Source organism: Panicum virgatum, chromosome 3K, assembly GCF_016808335.1.
Source record: "Panicum virgatum strain AP13 chromosome 3K, P.virgatum_v5, whole genome shotgun sequence".
NCBI lineage: Eukaryota > Viridiplantae > Streptophyta > Magnoliopsida > Poales > Poaceae > Panicum > Panicum virgatum.
The window spans coordinates 27,029,339-27,041,880 of record NC_053138.1 but is presented as its reverse complement, the minus strand read 5'-3'; the positions used below and the strand labels follow the sequence as shown (position 1 = coordinate 27,041,880).

General features: G+C 52.4%; 2 long non-coding RNA genes across 6 annotated transcripts; one reads left to right on the top strand and one right to left on the bottom strand.

Moving 5' to 3' along the window:
• Positions 1–1,746: 1,746 nt before the first annotated feature.
• On the top strand, positions 1,747–3,608 carry LOC120698730. Its single transcript, XR_005685001.1, has 2 exons — positions 1,747–2,166; positions 2,259–3,608. It is a non-coding gene; the product is annotated as an uncharacterized LOC120698730 (long non-coding RNA).
• LOC120698729 lies at positions 2,082–6,895 on the bottom strand. Of its 5 annotated transcripts, none has more exons than XR_005684998.1 (5): positions 5,580–6,895; positions 5,240–5,292; positions 4,619–4,733; positions 4,085–4,531; positions 2,082–2,414 (listed from the first exon to the last, which is right to left on the bottom strand). It is a non-coding gene; the product is annotated as an uncharacterized LOC120698729 (long non-coding RNA). The 5 variants fall into 5 exon arrangements; XR_005684997.1 differs by having other exon boundaries at positions 4,085–4,733; positions 5,580–5,693; positions 6,596–6,895; XR_005685000.1 differs by having other exon boundaries at positions 4,085–4,733; positions 5,576–6,895.
• Between the last annotated feature and the right edge of the window lie 5,647 nt (positions 6,896–12,542).

Here is a 12,542-nt window from a genome sequence, read left to right as displayed (position 1 = left end):
CTTTTACTTAACTCTTTTAATGGATTCAACAATATTGTCAAGCCGATTCAACATTTTAGATAAAATAATTTGACACTTTAGAAAAATTAATTCAACATTTCTTAGAAAAATGTTGACACAGTATGTTGCAAATGTTATAATTATATATTAAATTGTTGAACGTGTGGTCCGGAACATAGTTAATCGACTTTTCGCACAGCCCAGATCGGTTACCTGCCCGCACGGCCCAGCCCAACTCAGTCCTCTTGCCTATGTATCCAGAACAACAGAACGATGAGAGAGGAGAGAGAAAGCATTGCAACGGTAAAAGTAGCAGCCAACAAACAGTAATGGTATTATCATCGAGCACAGAAGCTAAACTAGTCTAGTACTTTGTCCTTTTACTTAACTCTTTTAATGGATTCAATAATATTGTCAAGCCGATTCAACATTTTAGATAAAATAATTTGACACTTTAGAAAAATTAATTCAACATTTCTTAGAAAAATGTTGACACAGTATGTTGCAAATGTTATAATTATATATTAAATTATTGAACTAGTATATTAAAATGTTGAATTGTTCGATTAAAAAAATAAAAATAGCATATTGGATCTCATTTTATTGGATTAATTCCAATGGATATTATGGTTCAAACAGATGTTTAATTTGATCTATGGTTGAAAAGAAAACGTCGATTGAAGTTTGGGAATCTGTTAAACTTCACATCCTCTCTCTCTTTGGATCGTGACATGTGGATATCCCATCATTGCCCTCCTGCTCCAAGCGCATGCTGCTGTGTGTAGTTATATGCCTGGCGCCCACGTGCGGCGCTATCTCGGATGTAATTATAATCGTAGCAGAAATGTCTAACACTGGAAGATATGTAGACTACAAATCTAGTGGAAGATGAATAGGATTTCCGCCAAACACGGTGGAAGGGGCGTTTTTTTTATTTTTATATTTTTTAAAAACATTTTTTATAGAAATATATTTTCGGTTTCATATTTTACAGTTTTGTACCCCTACCACCCGGCAGGGGGTCTGCCGCCTGGCAGGAGGGCGGCAGGGACCTACATGTAAACAAATATAAATTATTTTTGCGCGGAGACCCCTGGTGGGAGCCTGCCGCACCCCTTTCTATATATTGGATTAATTAAAATAAAGTCTTTGGATGGCCAGATATGTCGAGCAAGGTGGCGTTTCAAGTTCATTACGATGACTTCTATAGAATTACTCGTGATTCCTATGGAGTAAATCTATCAGCATTGGAAAGAATTAGTTGGCCTAAATGTCTTGTTTAATTAGTTGGTAGTACGTATTTCTAAAGAATTTGGTTGTAATGAATGAAACCTTCAATGTAATATCTTATGTGGTATCTTGTTTAACGTTCAATTTAAATTTCGTTCATTGTATCAAATTGGTCAGCCCCAAATGGTTGGTCAGCTTTTATATTTTGGGGGGAGCCCCGGCAGGGGGGGGCGGCAGGCTCCCACCAGGGGCCTCCGCGCAAAAACAATTTATATTTGTTTACATGTAGGTCCCTGCTGCCCCCTGTCGGACGGCAGGCCCCTGCCGCCCCCCTGCCGGGCGGTAGGGGTACAAAACTGTAAAATGTGAAACTGAAAATATATTTCTGTAAAAAACGTTTTTAAAAAAATATAAAAATAAAAAAGCCGCGTGGAAGAGGTGGAACGGGCCCACGAGAAAAACTGGGCTGGCTGCGTGCCCACGTGTGTCTCGTGCGGCCCACGTCCAGTATTAAAACAGGTTTGGGGACGAGAACGTTATCAGCTATCTGTGCAAGTTCAACAGGCTTACTTAAGAATGGTTCCAAATTGTGTTTCTTCGTCATCATTTTTAAACACCTTTTGCGAGAGTGAAATCAGCAACATTACAAATTTACAATTCTTGCTTATATACTAAGGTTTTGTCCCGTTTCGCAGAGAAGAAGAATGACTTTGTCAAAGACGACGAAACTTTTTGCCAGGTATACGGTAGCTGAGGAAAACACCCAAGAGAAGAGAGCATTGGCAACAGATGCTGGATTTGCCAGCATTGACCCAGATTACAGGGAACGGCGCGATTCCCGTACAGTACAATGCACAAAATGCAACTGCGCATACACGATTACAAAGTTTCAACAATTTTTGGTAATATCTGGGATTGCACAGAATGCGGATCGTGGTAAACAGAAGATCTACATTACATACACACACCATTATTGAATCCCATGCTTCTAACCTAAGCTCATGTCTCTGGCAATGGCTCCGAATCAGATCTTTGGCACGGGCAGTGCTGCAACATCAACAACTCGCCTTGGGCAACATGCAAAAAAGAACAGTTTGGTGCTGACGCCCGACAGAAAGTTTCGCTGCAAAACTCTTTGCTGCTTTCTTCAGTTATTCCAATGTCAGCGTGCGCAAGATGTAGACCTGTGAGCGGACAGGAAAATAAAACGGATTCTTAGCAGAGGAAAATCCCGCAGGCCAAAGCAAAATTATCCATCAAACATGTGCAGGAAAAAGTAAGCCCATGCATCAGGGGGACATTAACATGACTTGTCCCGATGCAGGCATAAATGAGAACATAGATATCCTTCGAGGCATTTCATCAAACTTTCATTGTTCTCCAAATGGACTTGAAGAGTTTAAGGACAAATACTAGCCAATCAGCCAATCGTTTCTCTACAAATTTCAGTACTTGAAGGGTTGAAGGACACATACTAGCCAACCATTTCTGTTACAATTTTCAGTACAGGAACCATAAAATGGCATTGAGGAATTAATAGCTCTGGGGTGCGCAGTCAATAGTCACAGTTGTTTGGATTTTGTAAGAGCATCTCCAACAGCTTATCTAAATCTATCTGGTTGGCTAAAAATAGAAAAAGGAGGAGAAAATCTCAATCCAACAGAGCAGCTATCCACCCTCCTTCGCTATCCGGTTCGCAATCCCACCCTTCGCGCGAGCCAAAAAAACAGAAGCCATCCGGTTCGCCATCCCGTCGTGCCTCCCCCTCCTCTTCCCGCACCTCCCCCTCCTCTTCCCGTGCCCTCCCCGCCACCGCGCGCCGAGGAGGACGGAGCTCCCCGCCGCGCGCCCCTCCGCCGAGGAGGACGAAGCTCCCGTCGCGCGCCCCTCCGCCGAGCGAGGACGAAGCTCCCGTCGCGCGTCGACCTGGGCTGCCGCGGCGTCGCGGAGCTCGTGGAGCCCATGGCCGGGGGGGAGGACGTGGCGGCTTCGCGGAGCCCATGGCCGGGGGGAGGACGCGGCCGGCGGGCGGCGGCTTCGGTGGCGGGCGGCGGAATACGGCGGTGGGCTCGGCGCGGGGGGAGGACGCGGCGGCGCGGGGGAGATGGGGCGGCCGGCGGTGGGCGGCGGATGGAGCGGGGGCCCACTCGTCAGTGGGTCAGCAGGAGAAGGGGATGGAGTGGAGGAGGGGATGGATAGAGAAACTGTTGGATTTTCCACCTTTTGTATAGTTAAATGGCTAGCTAAATAGATAGCTAAATGGGATTTGGCTAATAGGATTTGAAGAAGCTGTTGGAGATGCTCTAAGGACAGAACAGCTCTCTGATGATTGGCCTTCGCTAAATTTATAAATTTATCAGTATCATCGTGCACAAAAATGCAAGTAGCGATGGACTTCAACCTATAAATTACCAAGTGATGGTCTGTAATCAAAATGTTAATAACCACATCAATCTGTGACTAGACTGTGAGCTAGGACAAACCACCTATCAGCCTAAGAACTAAAACAAAACTGTCAAAGTGAAGCCTTTATATGGGACCTCTGCATCAAGTAAATTACGATCCGTCCATGCTACTTAAAATATAGTATTGATACCGCTTTGACATGCAACAAGATATAGCTACTTAAAAGCATGCTAGGCATAAAAGAATAAAAACAACTTTGGTTGTCTCAAACCACCTAATTGCAGCTCAAATGTTAATGGTCAGATACTTCTTCAAAATTAGAACTTCTAACTGAACAGTACTGTAAGACACTGAAAGAAAATGCATCTCAACACGAGGCAATAAAAAGTTACGGAACAAGCAGAACACACCATATTTCTCGTGATCAGAATAGTAAAGCACCAAATACCTTATCAAGACAGTCTGATCAAGGTGCTGAGGCATCTGCGATTTTTCTTCTCTATCAAAAGCCACTACAGCTCTATTTTGAGTGGCCTCAACTGGCTGATGTGATGTGAGTTCTCAACAGGCTTGATAGTAGCTTCAGCACTCTGTCTAGGTTTTGCTGCAACTCAACTAATAAGAAGATACCCCATTCCACTCAGGAACAAAGACACATCTTATCAAGCTAAATTGAGAAGTAATAACTGAGCTCTGGGTACACTATTCACTGATGTTCCACTAATAATTTAACTATGCAGTATCATAGGTGCCATGGAACCATAAATTCTTACGGTCAACACTAGTATCACTGAAAATAGCTTTTTTTTTTAAATCCCATTTGTACCACCCAGTCATGTATCACAAATGCTTCATGTAGGCTGCTGTACCCAAATCTGATACGGTGTGATACAGCCTGAAACATGTATCGTCAAGTATCAGGAAATTGCAATATTAAAATAATAATTTAATAAGCGATGTGGCTTCTGATGCTTGCCGATACCTCTGTAGGTACATTGCTTTCCATCCATACATAGTCATGGGGATAAGGAGAATCGTAGAGAGCTTGGAGAATCGGAGGAAGCTTGGAGATATAGTGGCGGAGACAGCGGCGGCGGCTTTTGCGTGCAGTGCAGGAGCAGAGGAGCTATTAGGGTAAGCTTAGGTCCTTATTTAGGCTAAGTGGGCCAGAAGGCCATCTTATATTTCTCTGTTATTATTTTCCACACTTTTCACCTTCTATCTTAGTGATGGATACGTACTTAGCGCAAGTTAGCAGTTGTGCCCCGCACTGGCAGCTTGCTAAGTACCAACAAACTTCAATTTGTTTTGTGTTTTTATATGTTTTGAGATTATTTGCAATTAAGTGATATTTAAATATTCATTTGTATATACTTGTTGGACAAATGCCATATCGCTGTACCCATATTCATATCAGTGTATCGCATCTTGGTGAAACACAGCCACCCAGCCAATGTAAGAACTATTTTCAGGACAGTAGAGAGTTCGTAGTGTATCATCTCAACATTGAAGACCACTTAGAAGATGAAAAACTGAAGCACGGAGTAGATGCAACTATTGTGCTAAGTAGACATTGAAGTAGAAATCGACAGAATCAACTAACCTGTGATGTATGGTTCTTTCTGGACCTGCTTTCTGGCATGCATGGAGCAACTCCTGCAAGTGTAAAATCTTGTAAACTTTAAGCAAATCTATCAAACTAAAACAACGACAGCTATCATATTTTTTGGGTCTATGTACTCGTCCTGACTAATTTTTTCTTCTGGTCCTCCAGGGCAGAAAGAGGAAAGTACAATACTATATTTCTTTAACAAAAAAAAAGGCTACAGAGACAGATATAAATGTGATTCATTGTAAAAGAAAATCCTCTACACTTCACAAGGATCAAGCATGCACCATCAGGAACACTAAATTTACAAAGAGAGGCGCCACCACATACATACAGTGTTTCAAAGGCGTCACCTAGGACGCCTAGGCATCCGGGCGGACCCAGCTCGCTTTGGGTCACCTTGTATCCTTTGAAACACTGCATACATCGCCTTGTAGCCTTTGAAACACTGCATACATATGACAGGCCAGATAAAAAAGCACAATATAGGCTCTTCAGATCAATAGCACTTTCAATCATCTTCAGGTACATGATGATAGCACATTTCAGTTAAGACTATGCATTATATACTTTTTAGTTTCTACCATCTTCAGGTAAAGTCCTTACGCCTTCTGTGATAGCAATATAGCATCAGTTTCCCTTGCTCAACATTTCTCTGAACAGAGTTAATGCATCCTCTATCCTACCATGTTTGCAATAACCATTGCTCAAAGTATTATAGGTAACAACATTGGTTGATACTTGCAAGCCAATAGAGTCCATGCAATCAAGTACACTATTAACACCAGTTTTCAAGCCATGAAAGAGAATAAACATTGAGGTGTTTCATTGCTTCGTCCAGTTTACCAGATAAGCAATACCCATTTATTTTAGGGTCATACAACAAAAAAAATGTAAGGCTTTGCACTTGCACCTGCATGAACTATCAAGAGATTCTGGACTTCCATAACCCTTCCTGATTTGCATAGGTTGTCTATAGTTGCTACAGGTACAACCTTAGTGTCATGACAAACAGGAATGCAACAGTAATCCATAAAAATGGTAGACTAAAACGGCATCACTACAGCAGAAACTTTGCAGCAGGCTGGTTGCAAGCAAAGAAGCAACACTAGGTTCTGCCTACTGTAGTTAAAGAGAGTTCTGATAACACCTCAGAGTTGGCATACAAAGGAACTAGATTCGGAGCATGATATAGGTACTTGATTATGCAAATAAAAATAATAATTCAACTTGCAACTCTCAGGTAGTGATAATCATATTAATTCAACTGATACCCGCAAAAAAAATATTAACTCAACTGAAATACTAAAAGATAATATAACAGTAGTACAAAACAAATTCGCCAAATACCTTATAAAAATAAATGATCTAGGAGCCTAGGCACCTGTGGCATTCGCGCGTTCTTCTGCATCAAGCACCACAACAGCTTTCTTCAAAAGAGCCTCAACAAGCTTATATGAGTTTTCAACAGCCTTGGTTATTGCTTGCCATTTTTCACCATGTTTTGTTTCTGTTGAAACGCATCTTTTCAGAACATCCTTTTGAGTGTCTGCATTTCCATGCTGAAGTTCACATTTGTAGAACAATGCCCCAAAATCCCCAATATCAGGAGCAAGAGTAACAGCTGTGCTGAACCAATTCCTAGCTTTATCTGTTAGCAGATCAATTTTCGATGTTAGCAGCTCAATTTTCACTCTCATTGAGCTGAGAGGATGACACTCAAGTTGGGGAAGTTTTCTGGGTTTTCTTCATTCACACTCACAATGCCATGCCATCCAACGGGAGGGGAGGCAACACATTTATACACAGCTGCAGGGCAGCCAACACTGAGGCATATTCTACTCCTAGTCTAAGATGCCAAATGAAAGGACTACTCCTAGTCTAAGATGCCAAATGAAAGGACTAACTGCTGTCCTATCTAGATGCTAAAGCAGTCCAAGATGCTGTCCTCTAGGGCAGCAATGGTGCTAGTGCATGCTGCAGAAAAATGAGATGCTGCAGCCCCACATGCTGCAGCCCCACACAGCCCCACAAAGACCACAAGTACAGAGACTTATTCCCTTCATTCTCCCCCTAAGTCTTGTGCATCGTCTTGTGGGAAGATTGGACCATCCCGGTCTTGGAGCAGAGCTCAAGGAACTTGATCCTCCCAAGGGGCTTGGTGAGCAGATCCGCAAGCTGATCCTTGGTGTTGATGTAGCTCGTCTTGATGGTTCCTTCCTCCAAGCAGCCTCGGATGAAGTGATACCTGACCCGGATGTGCTTGCTCCGTTCGTGGAAAACGGGGTTCTTCGCCAAGGCCAGAGCGGACTTGCTGTCCACCATGAGCTCCACTGCTCCAGTGTCTCTGCCGAGTAGATCACCAAGTAGTCGAGCGAGCCAGAGCGCCTGAGTCGACGCGGTGGAAGCCGCTATGTACTCGGCCTCGCAGCTGGACAAGGCCACCACCTGCTGCTTGACCGACTGCCAGCTAACGAGGCACTCGCCGAGGAAGAAGAGGATCCCGCTCGTACTCTTGCTGGTGTCGATGTCGCCGGCGTGGTCGCTGTCGCTGTACCCAACGAAGTGTGCCGCCCCAGGGCACCTCGGGTAGTGGAGACCGTGGTCGAGAGTCCCCGCAACATAGCGGATGATCCTCTTCACGGCCTGCTGGTGCTCCGTCGTCGGTCGCTGCATGAACCGACTGACGTAGCCGACGGAGAACGCCAAGTCCGGCCGTGTGTGGGCGAGGTAGCGGAGGCTCCCCACAAGACGCCGGTACTGAGTAGCGTCCACCTCCTCCGCCGTGCTGTCACGGCTCAGCTTCAGCCTCTCCTCCATCGGAGTGAGAGCTGGGTTGCAGTCGGTGAGCCCAGCGAGCTCGACGACGCGCTTGGCGTAGGCGGTCTGTCGAAGTGTGATCCCGGAGTCGTCCTGGTGCACCTCGATCCCCAGGTAGAAGGAGAGAGGCCCCAGGTCGCTCATCTGGAAGGTGGCCTTCATCTCCTCCTTGAACGCCACCACCTCCGCATCCTTGGTGCCGGTGATCACCAAGTCGTCGACGTAGACACCCACCAGCAGGGCATTTCCGCCATTGCCCCGCCGGTAGATGGCCGCCTCGTGCGGGCTTTGCTCGAAGCCCATCCCCTTGAGCGTGGAGTCCAGCTTGGCGTTCCACGCCCTCGGGGCCTGCCGCAAGCCATAGAGGGCCTTGCGCAGACGTAGCACCTTACCCTCCTTGCCGGGGATCGCAAACCCCGGCGGCTGGTGCACGTAGACCTCCTCCTTCAAGTCGCCGTTGAGAAACGCCGACTTGACGTCCATGTGATGGACACGCCAGCCCTCCTGGGCAGCTAGCGCAAGGAGGAGTCGCACGGACTCCATCCGTGCCACGGGAGCGAAGGCATCGTCGAAGTCGACTCCCTCCTGCTGCACGAAACCTCGTGCCACCAGGCGAGCCTTGTGCTTGACGACGGTGCCGGCCTCATCCCTCTTCAGCTTGAACACCCACTTAAGGGTGATCGCGCGGTGACCGCGAGGGAGATCAGCAAGCTCCCAAGTGCGGTTCTTCTCAACCGCGTCCATCTCCGACTGCATCGCGGCACGCCATGCCGCGTGTCCCTCGGCCTCTGCAAAAGACCGAGGCTCGCCATCGTCGCACGCGAGGTGCAACTGCGCCTCCAGGTCGTGAGGCACCAGTCCCGGCACCGGCTGATCGCCGAGAAGGTCCTCCATCGTACGGTACCGCAGCGGCTCACCGTCGTGGTACGCGTCGATGCGCTCCTCGTCGTGAGAGAGCGGAGTAGCGAACTCCACCGGGCTGTGAGCAGGTGCTGGAGTAGGCGTGCCCGGAGGAGTGGCTGTCGGTGCTGGAGTGTGCGGCGTCGCCGGCTGTGGTGGTACAGCTGAGGAACTCGGCGCAGCCGGAGTCGTAGCTGAAGGGCGTGGTGCCGCCGGTGTGGCGGGCGCCGGAGTCGGTGGAGGCTCGGGGATCGGGGTAGGCACGCTCGGCGAAGAAGAGCTGCCTACTCCCCCAGCTCCCTCGAAGTGGACGTACTCGACGGTGAAGTCGTCGTACGTCGGAGCCGAGCCGTCGTCCACCGCCTTGTCCCACGCCCATCCTCGCCCTTCGTCGAACACAACGTCGCGCGCCGTGCGCACACGCTGTGTCTCCGGGTCGAGAATGCGGTAGGCCTTCGAACCCGCCGCGTAGCCGATGAACACTCCCGGAGTGCTCCTGTCGTCGAGCTTGCCGATGTGGCCAAGCTCCTTGGCGAACGCGAGGCAGCCGAAGACCCGCAGGTGGGAGACCGCCGGCTTGCGCCCATGCCAAGCCTCATACGGTGTCATGCCGTCGAGTGCCTTGGTGGGCGAGCGGTTGAGGATGTAGACGGCCGTCACCACCGCCTCTCCCCAGAAGACAGTCGGCATCCCCCTCTGCTTGAGGAGGGCCCGGGCCATCCCCACAACCGTCTGGTTGCGCCGCTCGACGACGCCGTTCTGCTGCGGGCTGTACGGCGCGGAGTAGTGGCGCTGGATGCCCTCATCCGCGCAGTACGCCGCGAACTCGGCCGCCGTGAACTCGCCGCCGTTGTCGGTGCGCAGCACGCGCAACTTGCGGCCGCTCTCCGCCTCCGCAGCAGCCTGAGCACGCCTGATGGCGTCCGCAGCCTCTCCCTTGCTGCCGAGGATCATCACCCACATGAAGCGGGAGAGGTCATCGACGAGCAGCAGGAAGTAGCGCCGTCCTCCTGGTGTGACCGGTGTCACCGGGCCACACAAGTCCCCGTGTACGAGCTCGAGCCGCTCCTTGGCTCGGAAGCTCGCCTGCTGGGGGAAGGAGTGCCGCCTCTGCTTCGTCAGCACGCAGACGTCGCAGAGCTGCTCCACGTGGTCGAGGCACGGGAGGCCTCGCACCATCTCCTTGGCGCCGAGCCGCTTCAGGGCCTCAAAGTGGAGGTGCCCAAAGCGCTCGTGCCACTGCCATGCCTCGTCGTCCCTGCGAGCTGCAAGACAAAGAGGCTGGGCCACCCCGACATGGAGGATGTAGAGGCGGTTCTTCCCTCGAACCACCCTGGCGAGAAGCTGGCGACGGTGGTCCCAGATGCGGAGGACCCCGCTGTCGATCACCACGCGGGAGCCGCTCTCATCGAGCTGCCCAAGGCTGATGATGGAGTTCCGCAGCGCCGGGATGTAGTAGACTCCGGTGAGCATCCGGTGCTCTCCGGACTTGGCGGTGAAGATCACGGAGCCCACGCCCTTGATCTCCACGGCGGAGGAGTCCCCGAACCTGACGGAGCCACCTACATCGACGTCCAGGTCGGAGAAGAACTCCCGCCGCCCGGTCATGTGGTGCGTGGCGCCGGAGTCGAGGTACCAGCCATCGACCCTGTCGTCGTCGGAGCCGTTGCCGAGGAGAACTCGGGCACGCGGCTCGTCGAGGTGGAGTAGAGCGGTGACAGGCGGTGCCGCCGGCTGCGGCTCCATGTCCCCGTGGAGTAGGAACAGAGCCGGCTCGTCATCCGGCTGGGCCTCCGCGACGTGGGCTTGGCCCCCACGCCTCCGCTGCGGGCAGTCCCTGGCCCAGTGGCCGGGCCTGCCACAGTTGTGACAGGCGTCGTCTCGTGCCGCCTTGGGCCTGTCAGCGGCGCCGCCCTGAGCATCTCCGCGGGCGCCACCCTCGGCGCGCCCTCGTGCCCCGGCTTGGGCACCTCCGCGCCCCTTTCGCGGCTTGCCGCGCTTGCGGCCACCAGTCGAGGAAGAGGGCTCCCCCCTCCTCCTGTCACCGCGCCGAGCCTCCCACTGCTCCTGAGTGAGATGGAGCTTCCCACCGATGAAGATGCCTCCCGAGGGAGGCTGTGGCTCGTCGCTGTCGACGACCTTGAGGCGACCTATCGCCTCCTCGATCGTCATGGTGGAGAGGTCTAGCAGAGACTCGATCGAGCGAGCGATCTGCCTGTACCTCTCGGGGACGCAGCGGAAGAGCTTCTCGACGGCTCTCTCCTCGTCGTAGGTGTCGTCGCCGAACTGCACCACCTTCTGCAGTAGAGTGTTGAGACGGAGGGCGAAGTCATCAACATCCTCACCTGGCTTGAAGGCCAGGTTCTCCCACTCCTTGCGAAGTGCCTGGAGAGTGGTCTTGCGGGCGCGGTCGCTGCCGATACGTGCCGCAGCGATGGAGTCCCAGGCCTCCTTGGCAGTTCGCTTCTTGGAAAGCGTGAACTGCATCTCGGGCGGGGCTGCTGCGATGAGAGCATCCAGCGCCTGTCGATCCTCATCGTAGTCGACGTCGCCGTACTGGACTGCCTCCCACATATGCCGCACCTGGAGCTTCACCTCCATGACTGCGGCCCACTCGACGTAGTTGGTCTTGGTGAGGGTGGGCCACCCACCACCGGGACCGACGTCCCTGACCACCGCCTGGAGGCCGTGGTAGCCAGGGGCGCCGCCGCGCGCACCCCAGCCAGGAGCTCCGCCACCGCCCTGCGCGCCGCCGCCAAGGGCGCGGCCGCCGCCAGGGGCGCCGCCTCCGCCGCCGGGCGCGCGGCCCCCTGGGCCGTCGCCGGGCGCGCCGCCCCCTGGGCCGCCGCCGGGCGCGCCGCCGGGCGCGCCGCCATCTAGGCCGCCGCCGGGCGCGCGGGCCCCTGGACCGCCGCCGGGCGCGCCGCCGTCCAGGCCGCCGCCGCCGGGGTGGACTGCTGCCCACCGCGCGGTCCGCTCCCGCGCTCTCTCCCTCTCCAACTCCTCAAGGTCCTCGTCGGCGGTGGCGTCGCCGGCGATGGAGCCGCTGAGGCTGCCGCGCAAGGTCTCAACCTCGACCTCCGCCGCACGCGCTGCATCCTCCGCCGCCTCTGCTTCCACCTCCGCCCTGGCCGCCGCCAGCTCCGCTGCAGCCAGCCTGGCCGCCCTCGCCGCTGCTGCAGCGGCTTGTGCCGTCGCTCGCCTGCGCTCCTCTGCCGCGGCGAGCTCGGCATCTCGCTGACGCCGTGCGCTCGAGGCGACCGAGCGCTGAGACGGTGCGTCGGACATGGCGCGCCTCCAGGGGGCTGCTGCGTGGAGAAGACGCAGCCTCAGACGAGCTGCCGCTCGTCTGCTCGGGTGAGGAAGGTGGAGTAGAGGGTGCAGCAGGTGCTGCTGCGCTAACTGCCGCTGCTGCTGCGCTAGGTGCTGCTGTGCTAGCTGCTGCTTGGGAGGGAGAAGTGCAGGAAATGTCTAACCTACAGGAAAGTACGGCTCGGATACCAGATGTTAGCAGCTCAATTTTCGATGTTAGCAGCTCAATTTTCACTCTCATTGAGCTGAGAGAATGACACTCAAG